At 41.9% G+C, this 16,945-nt stretch overlaps 2 long non-coding RNA genes across 4 annotated transcripts in view; one reads left to right on the plus strand and one right to left on the minus strand.

Annotated features, from left to right (window-relative positions):
• Nucleotides 1-12,990: 12,990 nt before the first annotated feature.
• Nucleotides 12,991-14,914, minus strand: LOC138149410 (uncharacterized). Its single transcript, XR_011165319.1, has 2 exons — nt 14,731-14,914; nt 12,991-13,801 (listed from the first exon to the last, which is right to left on the minus strand). It is a non-coding gene; the product is annotated as an uncharacterized lncRNA (long non-coding RNA).
• LOC138149411 (uncharacterized) overlaps nt 13,795-16,945 on the plus strand; it is a 55,120-nt gene continuing 51,969 nt past the window's right edge. For all 3 annotated transcript variants that reach the window (XR_011165322.1, XR_011165320.1, XR_011165321.1), the window contains exon 1: nt 13,795-14,030. This is a non-coding gene — a long non-coding RNA (uncharacterized lncRNA). The remainder of the gene's footprint in view (nt 14,031-16,945) is intronic.

Consider the following 16,945-nt stretch of genomic DNA (forward strand, 5'->3'; position numbering starts at 1 on the left):
GGTTACTAACTATTCCCAGCTGGGATGCCTGTTCTTCTGTTGAAAGCCATAGGAAAGAAAATCTGGGAGGGAGGTTATTGGTTGACTTCTATATGTGGTAGCAACCAAATCTTGTGCCTGCCTGATGACCCCTGTTAGGCTCCCCCCATCTGTAAAATGAGGACATTGGGTAGGTGACCTCTGAAGTCCATTCTAGTTCTTCATTGATGATCCTGTAATCTAAACAATCTGTCAATAAGCATTTATGACGTATTTACTACGTGCCAAGTATCATTCAGATCTCAAAGGGACCTGGGAGATCCTCTAATTCTACTCTCATTTTACAGAAGAGGGAACAGAAAAGGGAAATGACTTGCCCAGGGCCAGCAGCTGGTTCTGACACTCCCATCTCAAGACCAGATCATTGCAAAAAGCCTCTTGATTGACCTCCCTGCTCACGGTTACCAAAGGAATTTTCCTTAAACACTGGCATGACCATGTGACTCTCCTACTTAACCAACTCTAGTGGCTTCCTGCTTGCCTCTAGGATAAAACATAAACTCCTCTGTTTAGCTTTTAAAGCTCTTCACAATCTGGCTCCAACTTATCTTTCAAGCCTCACTGGACATTCCTTTCCCTCCTGCATTGGCTTTTTCCTCTGTTCCTCACACACATCACTCCTATTTTCTTCTCTGTGTAATTGCTCTGGCCATCTATCCCCCATGACCAGAACATTCTCTTTCCTTACTCCCCCCTCATGGAGACCCCCTCCTCTCTTCAGATGCAACTCAGGCTCCATTAGCTGATTCTCCATCTACTGGTACCCTCCCAAGCCACCTTGTATATACATACACACACACACACACACACACTGTGTGTGTATAAAACATGCATATATGTACATTGTGTATATATATATATACATATACACACATTTATTTATTTATTAACTTTCTATCGTGCTGTATATATTTTGTATGTACTTGTTTACTACATTAGAATGGAAGTTCCTTGAAAGTAAGAATTTAAATGAAATGAAATTAGCTAAATGAAAAAGGTTTCATTCTTTGTACTTGTAACCCCATTACCTGGCACTGAACCAGATACACAGTAGGCAATCAATAAATATAATTTAAATATACATAATAATACTTATTAATTGATTGATTCACTGGAATCCAGGTTGTCTGCCCCCTATCCAGTGTTCTTTCCATTATACCATAGATCTAGATATATGCACAGGCATCATTCAGCGTTTTCTATTTGTGCCTTAGAAAGAAAATTGTTTTATAACCAGCTCCTTTGGCTCCTTGGTAACTGTAACCTCCTTGGCTGGGGTACAAGATGGGCCTGCTTTAGATCATATTCTTTTCTGTATATGAAAATAACTTGCCTGGGAGTACATGAGATATCTCTCTCTCTCTCCTTCCTTCCTTCCTTCCTTCCTTCCTTCCTTCCTTCCTTCCTTCCTTCCTTCCTTCCTTCCTTCCTTCCTTCCTTCCTTCCTTCCTTCCTTTCTTTCTTTCTTTCTTTCTTTCTTTCTTTCTTTCTTTCTTTCTTTCTTTCTTTCTTTCTTTCTTTCTTTCTTTCTTCCTTCCTTCCTTCCTTCCTTCCTTCCTTCCTTCCTTCCTTCCTTTCTTTCTTTCTTTCTTTCTTTCTTTCTTTCTTTCTTTCTTTCTTTCTTTCTTTCTTTCTTTCTTTCTTTCTTTCTTCCTTCCTTCCTTCCTTCCTTCCTTCCTTCCTTCCTTCCTTCCTTCCTTCCTTCCTTCCTTTCTTTCTTTCTTTCTTTCTTTCTTTCTTTCTTTCTTTCTTTCTTTCTTTCTTTCTTTCTTTCTTTCTTTCATTCTTCCTCTCTCTTCTTCTTTTTCTTTCTGTCTCCCCTACCTCCTTTCTCTCTCTATCTCTCTATCTGTCTGTCTCTTTCTGTTCATCAGTCTCTGTCTGATTGGTCTCCCTGACTCAAATCTCTCACTCCAGGCCATCTTCCAATCAGCTTTCAAATTTATCTTCCTATAAAGCAAAGGTCTGATCATGTTAACCCCACTCCACCACTACCACAATGAACACATATACACATTCAACAAAATCTAATGGCTCCCTATGATATTCAGGATCAAATGTAAATGCCCATGTTTGGCATTCAAAGCCCTTCATAACATGTCTCTCTCCTACCTTTCCAGTCTTCTCACATCTCCTTTATCTCCACATACTAGGCATTCCAGTGATGCTGACCTCCTTGCTATTCCTCAAACACACACCCCATCTCCTAATTCTGTATTTTCACCGGCTGTCCTCCATGCTTAGAATGTTCCTCATCTCTAGCACCTAACTTTTCTGATTTCCTTTAGGTCTCACATAAAAGTTCCACTCCTGCAAAGAGCCTTTCCTAGTTCTCCTTAATCTCAGTGCCTTCCCTTTGAAATTTTCTCCAATTGTGTGTGTGTGTGTGTGCATAGCTTATTTTTTACATAGTTGTTTGTACGTTGCCTCACTCATTAGACTGTGAGCTCCTTGAGAGCAAGGACTAGGCTTTTTAGTGTAGTTTAGCTTTTGTTTTTTGCTTTTCTTTCTTTGGACCTATGGCTTAGTCCAGTGCCTGGAACACAGCAGACACTTAACAAATACTTTCTGACTTGATTCTCTCCATGTTTCTGTCTCTCTCTGATATTTACACATGCACACCTGCACACACATTCTGCTAAGGTCCTCCCCCAATGCCTCATTACAGTGCTGAAGTGCATGCCTGGGAGTGCCATGCCTGGAAACGGAATCGCTGCCATATGAATTGTCTTAGGAAGATTCTGAAGATCCCCTGGCAGGATCAGGTGCCAGACACCGAGGTCCTTTCTTGAACTCATCTGCCAAGAGTTCAAACACTACTGCAGAGAGTGCAGCTCTGATGGGCTGGCCGCATTGTTCTATTGCCAAACGTATGCTTGCCTAAAAGACTATTTTATGGAGAGCTCACACAGGGCAAGCGCTCACATGGTGGTCAAAAGAAGCGATACAAGGACAGTCTCTTTTAAGAACTTTGGAACTGATTGTATGACATGGGAGACATTGGCACAGGACTGTCCAGCATGGCATGCCCATATCGGAGAAGGTGCTGTGCTCTATGAGCAAAGCAGAATTGAAACAGCTTAAAGGAAACGTAGGAATACACAAATTTAGAGAATCTACCCCAAATGTTCGCACGGACTATTTGTGCTGACTTGTGGTAGAGCATTCTGAGCTCATAATGGTTTGATCAGCCACAGTCGGACACACTGAAGATTGACTCTAGCATGGTGATGTCATTTTGATCCTCTTTGAGAACAAAAGACGACCAACCACAGCACTGAAGTGACTCCTCTCTTCAAAGGTTATGGCAAAAGAATCGCAGTTCTGTCAAATCCTACCAAGCTAGATCAGCTTTAGACCTGGAGACAGACTGCATGATGCCTGTCACTTGAGGACCAGCTCAGCCACGCTCACAGAGCCTCATCGCCTGATGTTGGCAACTTAGAAACGATTTTTTTGGCTATGTCAAATTGCAGAATTGTCTGCCAAGGTGTGGAAAGGCTGTAGGTTGGATCAACGTAGAAAACATGGATGAAGTCATGAATCCTTTGGAATACTAATGCAAATGTACACACACCATACACCTACATGTGTGTGCACATCTGTATACATATGCATGTATATACACATATACTTTATATACCTTGAAAATTTCCCTGCCCTGTACATCATCTTCCTCCCCTATAAAACAAGAGGGTTGGACTGCATGATCTCCAAGGGCCCCTTCTTCCAGCACTGACATTCTGTGTTCTATGGTCCCTTTTAGCTTGGGCATCCTATGTTCTAAAGGCCCCTTCCAGCTCTCACATTTTATTAGTCAATGTTCTAACATTACTTCCAGCACTAATATTTTATGTTCTATACGCTAAGGCTCCTTCCAGTTCCCTTTCTATTTTCTAAGGATCTTTCTACCTCTAAAATACTATTAGTCTATGTTCTATGGTTACTTTGAGGTTTTTGTTTTTGTTTTGCTTTTTGGAGGGGGGAAGGCAGGGAAATTGGGGTTGACTTGTCCAAGGCCATATGACTAGTAAGTGTTAAATGTCTGAGGTCAGATTTGAACTCAGGTCCTCCTGACTCCAGGACCAGTGCTCTATTCACTGTGCCACCTAGCTGCCCTGTTACTTTCAGTTTTAACATTTTATATTTTGTTCTAAGGATTTCCCAGCTCTAGCATTCTATAGATTATGTTATATTTCCTTCTGGCTCTTCTATGTGCAAAGGTTCTTTATGGCTCTAATATTCTGTTTTATTTTCTAAAGCTCTTATAGAACACAGAATGTTCCATATTCTAAGGTTCTATCTAGTACTGCAATTCTGCGAATTTATGACAGATATATACACATGTGTGTATATATATGCATACACATATATGTATAATATGTGTGCATATGTTGTTATGCATAATCTCGTTCATGAGCAGTTCCCAAGGGGAGTCACTGCAGGTGTGATTGCAAAGAGGGAACAGAGACAGAGACACAGAGAGAGAGACATGACCAGCAATCTTTCCAAGCTGTGAATTCAGGAAAAATGCGCAGCTGTTGCAGCTATGTACAGAGTCAGGCACTGATTTTGATGTTGACTCCTTACCTTCCCTGCCAATGTCTGACACTTTGGTTGGAAAAGAGACACCTGCTTCTCCCTCTTCCTTCCTCTCTGTCCTCGAGTCTCTCCTTGCTGGGCTCCTTCATGACTTTCTTCCCCTTGAGAGATCCGATATAAAGATCTGGCATAATGAAACCATTATTCCTGCTAAGATTTAGCAAAAAATCTCAAGGCTAAAAGGGTCCTAAAGAGAGGTCATATGGTCCGGCCTCCTAATTCAGGTAAGGACCATATCACAGAATCCCAAAATTTCAGAGTTGTTCAGGAGTCACTTAGTACCAACTCCATCTGTAGATTCTGAAAAAGAATTCCCACTGTGACCCAACAAGCAGTCATTTTGTCCTTGCTTGAAGACTTCTAACAAGGAGATACCCACTATCTCCTGTAGTAGCCTGTTCCACTTTAGGATAGTTCTCATTGTTAGGAAGTTATTCCTTCCATCATACTTAAATTTGCTTCTTTGCATCTTTTTTTTCTCCTAGTTTTGACTTTTGAGGCCAATCTCTATTACATGACAATTTTTAAAGTTCTTAAAGAGAGTTAGCGTGTCTCCTCCCCTTCCCCCCCTCCCAGTTTCTCTTCTCTGGGCTAAACATCTCAACTTCCTTCTATGGATCTTCATATGGAATGAACTTAAGGCCCTTCACCATTCTGGTTGTCTGCCCCTGGACATTCTCCAGTTTATCCATATGTTTCCTACATTGTGCTGTTGAGAACTGAACATGGTACCCTGGATATGGTCTTATCAGGGGATAGTTAGAAAGACTAGCCCATCCTAATTCCTGGAAATGATGTTTCTCAATAAGGCCCCATTGGCTTCATTGGTTGACATATCACATTGTTGACTTGTGTGAAGTTTATGGCTCACTAATACCTGTAGATCTTTTTCAGAAAAGACACTAACAATGAATCCTCCAACCTGTACTTGGGAATTTTTTTTTAACCCAAGAGTAAAGCTTTATATTTATCCCTATTAAATTTCATCTTATTAGATTCAGCCTAATGTTCTACCCTGTCAAGCTGAATTTTGGATCCTAAGGTTCTGTCTAGTTTGGAGTGTTACCTCCTAGTTTCGTGGCATCTGCATATTTGATAAAAATGTCTAACAGTGAAGAGTCAAGTATATATCTATACTGTCCACAAAATAGCAGGAGCTACTTTAAGAAATGCTTTGCTAAAATCTAGCAAAATTATATCTATTGCACTCCCCCTGTCTACTGGTTTAGTAACCCTGTCCAAAAAAGAGGAAATAAGGTTGGCTAGTGTGAAATGTTCTTGATTAAGTCACACTGGAGTTCTCTGGGGACATCACTTCCTTTTTAGAGTTCACTAACCATATATTTAATATAGGAATCAAAGTCAAGTTCACTGGTCTATTATAGTATACAGATTGATTTTTCTTTTCTTTATTTGAAAACCAAGGTAACATTTACCCTTCTTCAACCCTGTAGTACCTCTCCTGTTCTCATGACTTCTCAAATATTACTCAGTGGCCATACCAATCAGTTCATTCATTATCCAAAGATATAGTTCACCTACACCAGACAACACAAATTCATCAATAGCAGCTACGTGCTATCTTACTAACCCCCTACTTTGTTAGGTATCAAATTCCTAGCAGCCATTTTCATTCTCTCTTTTCCAGTCCAAAGGTCATTTTGCTTGTCAGAGAAAACTAGCCAGATCAAAATTGAGCCACAATACCTCCTTTCTCTTAGGGTAGACACTAAGCAGAGATCCAAAGTTGTTGTCCATCTTCTTTTCCCAGTATAGCTTGTACACCCCTACTTTTTCTGTCCTTAGTTTACCAGCTAAGCTCTGTTCAGTCTGCGCTTTAGCACATCTTACTCATCCTTGGATGTCCATCCTCAGTTGCCTGCCCTAATGCTTCTCTTTTGTGTATACCTTTTGAAAATTGAAGTTATCTAGTTAGTATAGTTAGTTCATTCATATTGGTCTTTTCAACTGTTTCCTATTTCTCTTCCTCATTGGAAGATTTTTTTTCTTGTACCTTCACAATTTCATTCCTGAAGTTTCCCCTCCCTCCTCAGCTTACTTCCCTGGTTGAATTTTAGTCTTTGGAATTCTACCTATCTTTCTTCTGATCCCTTGGAAATCTTCTCTGCTCACATTGAGGACATGTGTCAGACTGTTGGGCTCTCCTCTCCTCTATTAGAAATTTCAGGAGGAAAAGTTCCCATTATTTCTATTTCTGTAACCAACCTGATTCTCCTTGCTGGTGAGACCAAGATCCAGAAAAAAAAATTCCCTTGTGTTTATTTTTCCATCTTTTGAAGAGGGAAATTGTCATTTGGTAATCACCAAGGAGTTATTAGAGCTCTCCTTTTAGCACAAAAGGCTCCAGCATAGAGAAGATTCCAGTCAACCAACCTGCTTAAGCCAAGAGAGTTGTAGAATTTTTACCTTTTTTCTCCCCAGAATAATGTTCACTGACAAATTTTGTGCTTTGGTGAGCTCATCTTTCCTTTTTCCTCTCTCTTTATTGAAACAAGAATCAATTTGCCAAACTGGGGCCCTTTCCTTTTCCAAGAACGTTTCCTGGTAGGTGCAATCTATGTTTTCTGATTGAGCTTCATGGAAACAGTCCACTCAAGTTAAGCCTTGAAGTGGCTCCAAGAGGTGGAAGTAAAGGGGGACAGGAGACAGCCTTCATAAAGTCATGGAATGTCACATATAGGCCAGTGCAGCTGGAATGTAATTTGTTGGAGGTAAGGAAGAGTAACATGAAGTCAACTTGTAAAGATCTAATGTCCCAGAACTGTTAAAGACCTTTGTAACAGTTATTGATTAATTTTTATATAGCAGCTTTCTAAGGTCTGACTCTGAGCCACCATCTGTCTCCACCCCTGGCATCTGAAGGATCGGTACTTTCCCACGCTGACCTTCTGCTTGCCTTTTAACCACTGCTTTCTTTGTCTTTCCTAATCCCCAATCCTTTTCTCAGTTTGATTCTCTGTTGTGACTGTCCACTCAACCTTTAGTTTGACCACTGTCTTGGCTCTTTGGGTCCTGGCAGAAGACCTAGGAGCACAGGGTTCTTGGGATAGATGACCTTTAAAGGTCCCTTCCAGCTCTGATGTTCCAAGTTCTATCTCTAACAGTCTAACATTCTATGTCCTATGTTCCTAAGGACCCTTACAGGTCTGACATTCTATGGTTCTATGGCTTTTGCCAGAGATTCAACGTAGCACCAGCATTGAGGGCCCATGGGAAAGTTGGACAGTTCAATACTTCAGCCTCCTGCCTGGAAGACTGGCACATTCAAGTAGAAAGAAATAGGTGGGGAGGCCTCCAGGGCTGCTAACACACATCACTTCAACATAAGAGAAAAGTGTGATTTCATTAGTATGCAGAAATCTGCATAGAAACTTCATCAGAGGCAGCAATTGGGGAATGAGATTTGCATATCCAGAAGGAGCACAGCAGGCCTCTAATTTTCTGGCAATTACAAAATTAGCTTGGTCTCTGGTACCCACACAGAGCCACAAATTCATATTCCTGTTGAAAATGCTCTTCTCCCAAGCCAGGCCTGGCCTGATTTCATTGTGCTGTTAGGCCTCCCCCCTTCCTGTATAACCCAAGTTGAAAAATGCATGATAGCAGAGCCATTCAGAGTAGAATCGAAAAGGTTAAAGATTATCTACAAGACCCTATAGTCTTCTGTTTCCCGGACCCAATATCTCTCCCCTGCTCACCATTCCAACTATAGGACTACCATCTAATCTCCTTCCCTTCAGCCTGGGGCTTTCAGATTCACTTTGACTATTTCTTATGTCAAAACTCACTCTCCAAAAAAGGAATTCATCTGTGGCAACTGTCTTAGGCAAGGATTAGATCTCTGAGTTTGTTCTGTTGTGTTCTTAAAACACAAAGCACTTCCTTTCACTGAGGCTCAGTGTCCCTGTCTGTAAAACTAGGGAGGTGGACTAGGCCAGGGAGTCTGAACCTTTTCTTGGTGTGCATTATGGACGTCTTTGATATTCTGGTAACATTTATGGATTCTGTTCTCAGAATTACATTTTTAAATGCATAAAATACATAGGTTACAAAGGAAATCAATTATATTGAAATATAGTTACCAAAATATTTAAAAGTAAGTTCGATGTGACCCAAGTTAAGAATCCCTGGACTAGGTGATCTTGAGATCTCTTTGTAACTTTAACATTCTAGGTTCTGTTTTCTTCCAATGCTAACATTTTTATATTCTCAGTTCTAAGGTCCCTTTGGGGTCTGACATTATATGTTCTATGGTTTTGACATGCTATGTTCTATGATTGATGACTTTCCAAGACAGGGATGGTGGTAGGATTCAGGCTAGAGCTGGATGTAATATCCAGGAGGCACTGGGTAAAGAGTGCCCTTCTTTCACCCATTTATTTGCCTGTGGGAATCCTACCCGTGCTTCAAGGTTCCTCTTTTCAGGTGTGGTCTTTCCCCACTTAGGTTCCTCTGATTTGAGCTTTTGCATCAGAGAGAGGTGAAAGGACTGATTCTTTAGTGAAAGATAGAGCCTCCTCTCCAGTACGGGGGAGCAGCTTTCACAGAACAATCTCGACTTTAGAAGCCTGGCCTTCCCCCTCTCCCCTCCCTCCATCCCTAGCTAATTGAAACCATTGTTTCCAAGAGCTGCTTAACAACAAAAACCGTGTCTCTCTAACTGAGAGGCTGCAGCCCCCACATTATGGAAACCATCCGGCTTCCTGTCGGAAAGTTCTTGGTTCCTTGTTCTGGGTCTGGAGAATCGAGAAAGGGAAAATGAGGACAAAGTCCCAGCCTGCCCTTGGCCACAGGCTCTGACCGAGCCCTTCAGTCTATGGCACAGAACCTCTGGGAATAGTACTGCAGCTTCAAAATAACCCCTTCCTAGGCATTGCTCTCTGCGCTTTTCAAAGTTTTTTCAACCTATTATCTCATCCCCTCTCCACGACCCCCCCACCCCACTCTGCAAACAATCATCTGAGGCAGTCAGGAGAAAGAACCTGGGATTATGGGATTATGGGGTTGGAAGAAACTTTAAAAATCATTGATTCCAACCATTCATTTTACATAGGATGAAACAGAGGTTCAGAGAGACAGTTTGGTTCCATGAGAAGAGCCCTAACTTTGGAGTCAAAGGATCTGGATTCAAATTCTACTTGAGAGGCATAGCACCTGTGTGTCCCTAGACAAATCACTTAACTTCTCTGGGTCTCAGTTTATTCATCTGTAAAAGGAAGAAGTTGGACTAAATAGCCTTTAAGTTTCCTTTTGGCCCTAAATCTCTGATCCTATAATCCTATGAGTAATTTGTACAAGGTAACCTAGGAGGTAAGTGGCTAGTAAGAAATAGGACTTCAAAGTAGATGTAACTTACCTCCTGTGTAACTTTGTGCAATTCCCTCAGAGGATCATAGATTTAGAGTTGGAAAGGAATCTTAGAGGCCATCTTGTCCAGCCACTACCACCACCACCACCACCGCCACCATAGCCGCTGCCACCACCGCCACCACCACCACCATTCCCATTTTATAGATGAGTAAAGTAAGGGCTGGAGAACTTAAGTGAAATTCAAATTCTATCTCAGGCACTTCTCAATCTATGTGATCCTGGACAAGTCACTTAATCTCCCTCAGTCTGTTTCCTTATCTGTAAAATGGAGATAATACCTGTGATACTTATGTCACAGGGTTGTTGTGAAGACCAACAGAGATGAATACATACATAGAACTTTGTAAGCCTTAAAGTGGCGTATAAATGTCAGGTGTTGGTCGTTAGCCTTGTTACTGTTGTGCAGAAGAGATGAGATTGGAAGCTAGGCTTTCTGATGCCATCATAATCCCCATGGGATGAAGAAATTGAGGCTCAAGGAGGACAGTATTTGCTCAAGTTAGCAACAGATAAAGACCTCCTGCATGCCTGTTATGAATTAGATTACAACAAACTTTGAGCCACATTTTTTTTTGGGGGGGGGACAGGACTGGTGGACACACACACACACACACACACACACACACACACACACACGATTTTTTTTCCTTTCTGGTGAACTGAGGGTTAAACTGAAACCTCTTTCACTTTCAACTTCTTCTTTTCCTTCCTTTGCTATGAGAGCCCAGTGAATGTTTGTTGTTTTCCCATGTAATTTAACATGTTTATACTGATGAGGATGCAAGGTCATTACTTTGAACACCACTGAGCCTGGCCCAAAATGGGAGGGAGATGCTGAAGCGGAAAGGGGTTAGACTGGATGGGGAGGCCATCACTTGTAAACTGCTATTTCAAATAATCAGCATGTCTCATAGAGCATCTTCTCCATGCCCATCTCCATGCTCAATGATGTGTGTGTCTGTGTGGGAAAGGAATAATAACTATCATAAGCACCTGATTATTTTTTATGGTTCAATCTCTACCCAAGGCCTCCCCTGAGGCCGTGTCTTCTATGGGAGGTGGCTTGGTGCCTGGCATATACCGTGTTTCTCCGATAATAAGACGCTGTCTTATTATTTTTTTGGACAGAAAAACACCAGAGGGCTTATTTTCAGGGGAGAGCTTATTTTAATGAACATTGACAGCAATTTTAATAAACAGGTAAATGTGAACAAAAAAATGTACCTTTATTCAATAAGCAAATCACTGGGGAAGAACAGGATGACACGCTCACTGCTGCAGCTCTGATTGAATGCAGCTCGGAGCTCGGCGTGTGTTTCATGGGGGGGGGGTGCATACAGAGGGTACCGTAATGTAGCGTGTAGCGCAGGGGATCACCTTCACTACAGTAGCAATCTCAATAGGGCTTATTTTAGGGGGAGGGCTTATTTTAGAGGAATCTTACACAGTAAGGGGAGGGCTTATTTTCGGGATAGGTCTTATTATCGGGGAAACACGGGTAGTAGGTGCTTAATAAATGCTTGTCAATTTTTTTGGGAGGATCTGCCAGTACAGCACAAGTTCTGTAAGTATTAGCAAACTGGAACTTGGCCCATGGTCCCTTGTCCTAGAACCAGCCTGGTTAAGTGCAGAGAGACCCATTGCCAGAAGGTTGGTCATCAGGTGATAGATTTTTATTACTCTCTCCCTACCTACCTCAGCCCACAGTTCCTCCTAATTTCTTTTTTTTTTTGTTTGTTTGTTTTGTTTCGGTTTTTTTTTTTTTTTTTTTTTGCTTTTTGGAGGGCAATTGGGGTTAAGTAACTTGCCCAAGGTCACACGGCTAGATTTGTGTGTGTGTGTTAAGTGTCTGAGGTCAGATCAGAACTCAGGTCCTCTTGACTCCAGGGGTGGTGCTCTATTCACTTCGGCCACCTAGCCACCCCACCTCCTAATTTCTTTACCTTTTTAAGAGCACTGGCATCTTTTTAGCTCCCCAGGTTATTAACCTCAGAATAATCCTCCTATTCTCACTTTCACTAATCCCATATCCAATTAGTTACTAAATCTTATGGATTATGTCTCTTCAACGTCTCTCCTACCCTCCCGTCTCTTTCTTCACACAACAACACCCTAATCCAGACCCTCTGAACCTTTCTGATGAACCTCAACAGTCTCAACAGATGGTCTCCTCAACTCCTAATTAAAATTCAATTAAAAATCTCAAGTCTCTATCCTCTCTACTCCATCCTCCACCCAAAGGCCAAATTTGTGCTCCTAAAGCACTAGTCTAACAATGTCACTCTCTGCTGAAGGTGCTTCAGGGGCTCTCCATTGCCCTTAGGACCAGGTACAAACTCCTTCACCGGGCATTTAAAGCCCTTTAAATGCCACCTTCAGCCTTTCTTTCCAGGCTGATAAAATATTACTCCCTCTTATTCTCTCTATACCAATCCTACTAATGCAGGATTTCATCTCCCACACGTGTGACTTTGCATAGCCTGTCTTGTGAGCCTGGCATGCCCCCCCTCCTCTCCTCTCCTCTGCCTCTTGGAACCCTCTTCAAGATTTGGTTCCAATGCCACCTCCTTCGTATTCCTCAGTTCTTAGTGTCACCCCTCCCCTGCCCCACCACTGTGCATTTATTTTACAGCTATCTCGTCAGTACTTCTCTGTGAACATGTTGTTTCTCCTTAGTAGAATGTAAGTTACTTGAAGGAACAGGCTGTCTCGCTTTTGACTTTATTTTCTTAGCTCCTAGCATGGTACCACACTCACTGTGGTTGATTAGTAAATGCTTGTTAATTGACTGGCTCCCCATCTGCTATTCCCCCACTCCCCATCTCCACCTTACATACCCCACAGCAACACATGAAGACCTTCTACTAAGATGTGGGGTGGCTGCCATCTGTCAGTGGGAGTGTTTGCAGAGATGAAATCACAAATCTTTGAGTAGTAAAACGTTAAGATTGAACAAAATTCAATTCATCACATTTATTAAGTACTTGCTATTTGCTATACAATGTGTTTGATGTTGGGTTAGAAAGATGAAACAAGCCACACTCCCTTCCCTCAAGGACCTTCTAGTCTAGCTGAGACACAAGAGACATATTAAAAAGTTAATCCACAGTAATATGAGGCAGTGTGATAAGTGCCTAGTGAGTGGTACCAAAGTTGTCCCTGGTGGGAGCAAGGAGGGTGATTCAATTATTTTAAAAGTCTCTTTAATTCTCAATGTCTATGAATCTGAATTCTCTGACCCTAGACTTCGGGAAATCCCAGAGCAGCAGGTTTTGGGTAGAAAAGTGTAGGGGAGCTGGAAAGATGAGGAGTTAGGTGGCCCAACTAGCTGTCAATGAAAAGTCCTGAGCCTTGGGGCTCCAAGAAGCTATAGCATGAGCAGTGACTACACCCAGGTAAAACATCCTTGACAGATGAGATAAATCAGATTGAAAGTAACTAAGTAGGTCAAAGGTAACTGACAGACCTCAAACCTGTAGGTGAATTAGGGCTTCCTTGGGTAGAATGGGCAGATGAAAACAATTTATTCCAACAGCCATGATGGTGGGTGGCTGAAGCAGGTGCTGTGAAGCATTTAGAACTTGGTCAGACATCTAAGATGCCAAGGTTATCCACTGCCTCCCAGTCAATCCCAATTGTCTTGACTTTGGTCTTGTCACAGGACTTTGGTGACTCTGGAAGAGAAAGGGAGGCTGACAACTCCATACATCTCTGCCTCTTAAATCCACTCACTAGGAAGTCAAGGCATCACCATCATTTACTGGTTCTCCTGGAAAATGAAGAACAAACAACAAACCCATTGGGGCTGATAATGTCCAAGGAAATCAAATCATCTCTTAGAGGAGAGCTTGAAAGTGAAGGAAGAGTGCAGCTGGCAAACACAGAGATCTGCCAACTCATGGTCAAGGGAGATAATCTCTGGCTCAGGAGATCATCAAAGGCTTCAAAGAGGTGGTGTTTAAGTTGGACCTTGAAAACTGGTATCCTACAGACTGAAGGTCAGTCAGATTTATTCAAAGTTAGTAGTGACTATCAGGCCTTTTCCTGAGAGCAGGTTTTGTTGTGGGAATGAAGAAGAGCCTCTGGGCCCTGGTGGGGGGAGGGATGGGGGGAAGATGGATGAGGGTAGGTGGGAAGAATGCCGTTGTAAAACCCAGGAAGCAGAGGGATATGGGGCATTGAAAATAAATTTTGTAGACTTCACAATTTGACTCCCAAATCCCAAGCAGAAGAGGGGGTAGGGAGAAAGAGAATGAGGAAGAGGAAGAAAAAAGGAGAGGTAAAAGGAAAGGAAGGGTGAGGAATTAATGGAAGAAAAGCAAGAAGGATGAAGAATAGGAAGAGAGAGGAGGGATGGGGGAATTGGAAAAGGATGAAGAGAGATAAGGGAGAAGGAGAGATGAAGGGGGAAAGAAGAGAAGAGAGAGAGAAGAAGTGGGAGGAAAGAAGGTATAGAGGGAAGGGGAGACGTAGAAGGAAGAAAGAGTAGGAAAAAGGAAAAAAGATGGGAGGAAAGAAGGGAAAGAAAGGAAAAGAAGGAAGGAAGGGTAGAAGGAAGAGAGCCAAGAGAGAAGGAGGGAGGAAGAGAAGGGAAGTGAGATGGGAAGGGAAAAAGAGGAATGAATGAAGGGGAGGGCAGGAAAAAAAGGAAAGTAGGGATGCAGAAAGGGGAGTAAGGGAAATAGATCTGAGACATACTTAAGCTGACGCAAAACCTGTGATGTCAGGCCCAGAAACCACAGGCTACTTTGCCAAAGGCATCTTCCAACTGTTCCCAGCTGGGACCGAAGCTTAGCGTGTGCTTCCTTTTCCAGCCAGGCCTCCTCAGTCCCCTCCTCCCCACCTTCTCACATACCCAATTTAACCCTTTGTCTACCTTCCCTTCCCAGACAACTGTCCCCTGGGGGTTCATACAGTTTCCCGGGCCTCCCGCAAGATTCCCAGATTTCACAACTGGGGCAGGGTTGTGAATCATATACAGTAAGTCCAAGGATAGGAACTCCCTCTTCTCTTTGGGAGGAGGGGCAGGGTTGGAGGAAGAGTTCCACAGTGACCTGTGGCATGAGAGGTTTTATGACACTAAGAATGAGGCTCTTGAATACCATTCAATAAAGCTTGGGGCCAGGGGGGCTGCCTGGCTAACTCATTTTCCCTCATCTTTCTCCAAGGCATCTAGACTATTCTACTGGGTCTTCTTATCAGACATTAGATCTGTAAGCTCCAAGGGTTGCCTGGAACCTGGAAAGGTCATCTGGTCCATCCCTCTATGTTCTGCCATAAGCTTCCCTGGAGCATATACAAAAAATAAAAATCATTCTTGTTTTAAAAACCAATAGGAGCTAATTCCAGTGTCTAGAAATTAATCCACGATAAGATTTAGCATAGGTTATTTCACCTCTCTAGGGGCCTCAGTTTCTTTTGCTGTAAAATTAGAGGATTGAACTAGGTAATCTCTCAAATTCCTTCATTTTCTAATTTTTTTCTCTTTTCTCAGTGCTCTGATCCCAGGGAGGGAACTGGAACATTTAGGGTCTTGAAAATTCTTTGGTCTCAGGACCCGTTTATAGTCTTAGAAATTACTGATGATCCTGAAGAGAGTTTGCATATGTGAATTCTATCAATCGATATTTATTGTATTAGAAACTAAAATGCCTTAGTATTATTATGAAAATGATTTTGAATTCCTACCACCCCCTACCTATCATCGATGACTTGTTCCTTCCAACTTGGATCAGTACCTTTCATATTGGATCAGACCTTCACACCCAAGGCTTCCAGAATTCAGGCTCCAATCCCTGGGAAAGTTAATGTGCTCATTTTTGGAGCTCCTGTCCTAGGGTCCTCCCCGTGATTGGGACCCAGTGTGCACACTTATGTCATAGATCCCTTTTGGAAGTCTGGTGAAGCCTGTGGACACCTCGGAATAATGTTTTAAAATAATCGAAGGAAACGTAACATTTTAGTTGTTATTCAGAGATTAGTAAAAATATACATATAATTTTCCCCACAAATTTACAGACTCCTTGAAATCTACCCACAGACCCCCTTGCCCCTCGAACTAACCAAACCATGCTTCCAGTTCACATCCCAGTCCATGACAACCCAGACCATCTCATCATCTGTCTGGGGACCCTCTCATCTCCACCCCCATCCCTTTCTACCTCCTCAAAACAATATTCCTCTGTCACCACCACTTCTTTAGATGTGTTTTCTTTATTATAGGGGTCCTCAAAACTTTTTAATTTCAGGTCCCTTTTATGTTCTTAATAATTATTGAGCACCCCAAAGAGCTTTTGTCTATGTGACATATCTAATACTATATTAGAAATTAAAATAATGACAAAATATTTATTACATGTTAATATAGCATTCTAATTAAAATAACTATATTTTCCAAAACAAAAAAAATTTCAGTGATAAAAACGGCTGTCTTACATCTTTTTTTTTTTTAACAAATCTTTTCATTGTTTGGCTTAAGAGAAGATGGCTTGATTCTCATATCTGTTTCTGTATTCAGTCTGTTGAAATATGTTTTTTTTCATTTGAAGTATACCAGAAAATCCAGCCTCACAGAGATATGTAATTGGAAAGGGGAGGAGTGTTTTAATAGGCAAATACTCTGTTTTGGGAGGTAGTGAGTCCTTCATCATTAGAGATCTTCCATATGAGATGGGATGACTGAGTATGTTGTATCTTGTTCAGGTACAGGTTAGATTACTTGGCTCCAGGAAGTCCCTTAAAACTTTAAAGCTTTATTTGATCATAGATATAGCATTGAAATGGGACTTAAATGTCATCTAGCCCAACTTCTTCTTTTTGTAGTTGAGGAAACTGAGGCCCCAGTAGGCTAAATCATTTGTCTAAAATCACACAGAGACTAGAATTTGAACACAATTCCTCTTGCTCCAAAACC

This window comes from Petaurus breviceps, unplaced genomic scaffold (assembly GCF_028583685.1).
Source record: "Petaurus breviceps papuanus isolate PSGF00001 unplaced genomic scaffold, PetGlider_PUasm1.0 90847, whole genome shotgun sequence".
Lineage (NCBI taxonomy): Eukaryota > Metazoa > Chordata > Mammalia > Diprotodontia > Petauridae > Petaurus > Petaurus breviceps.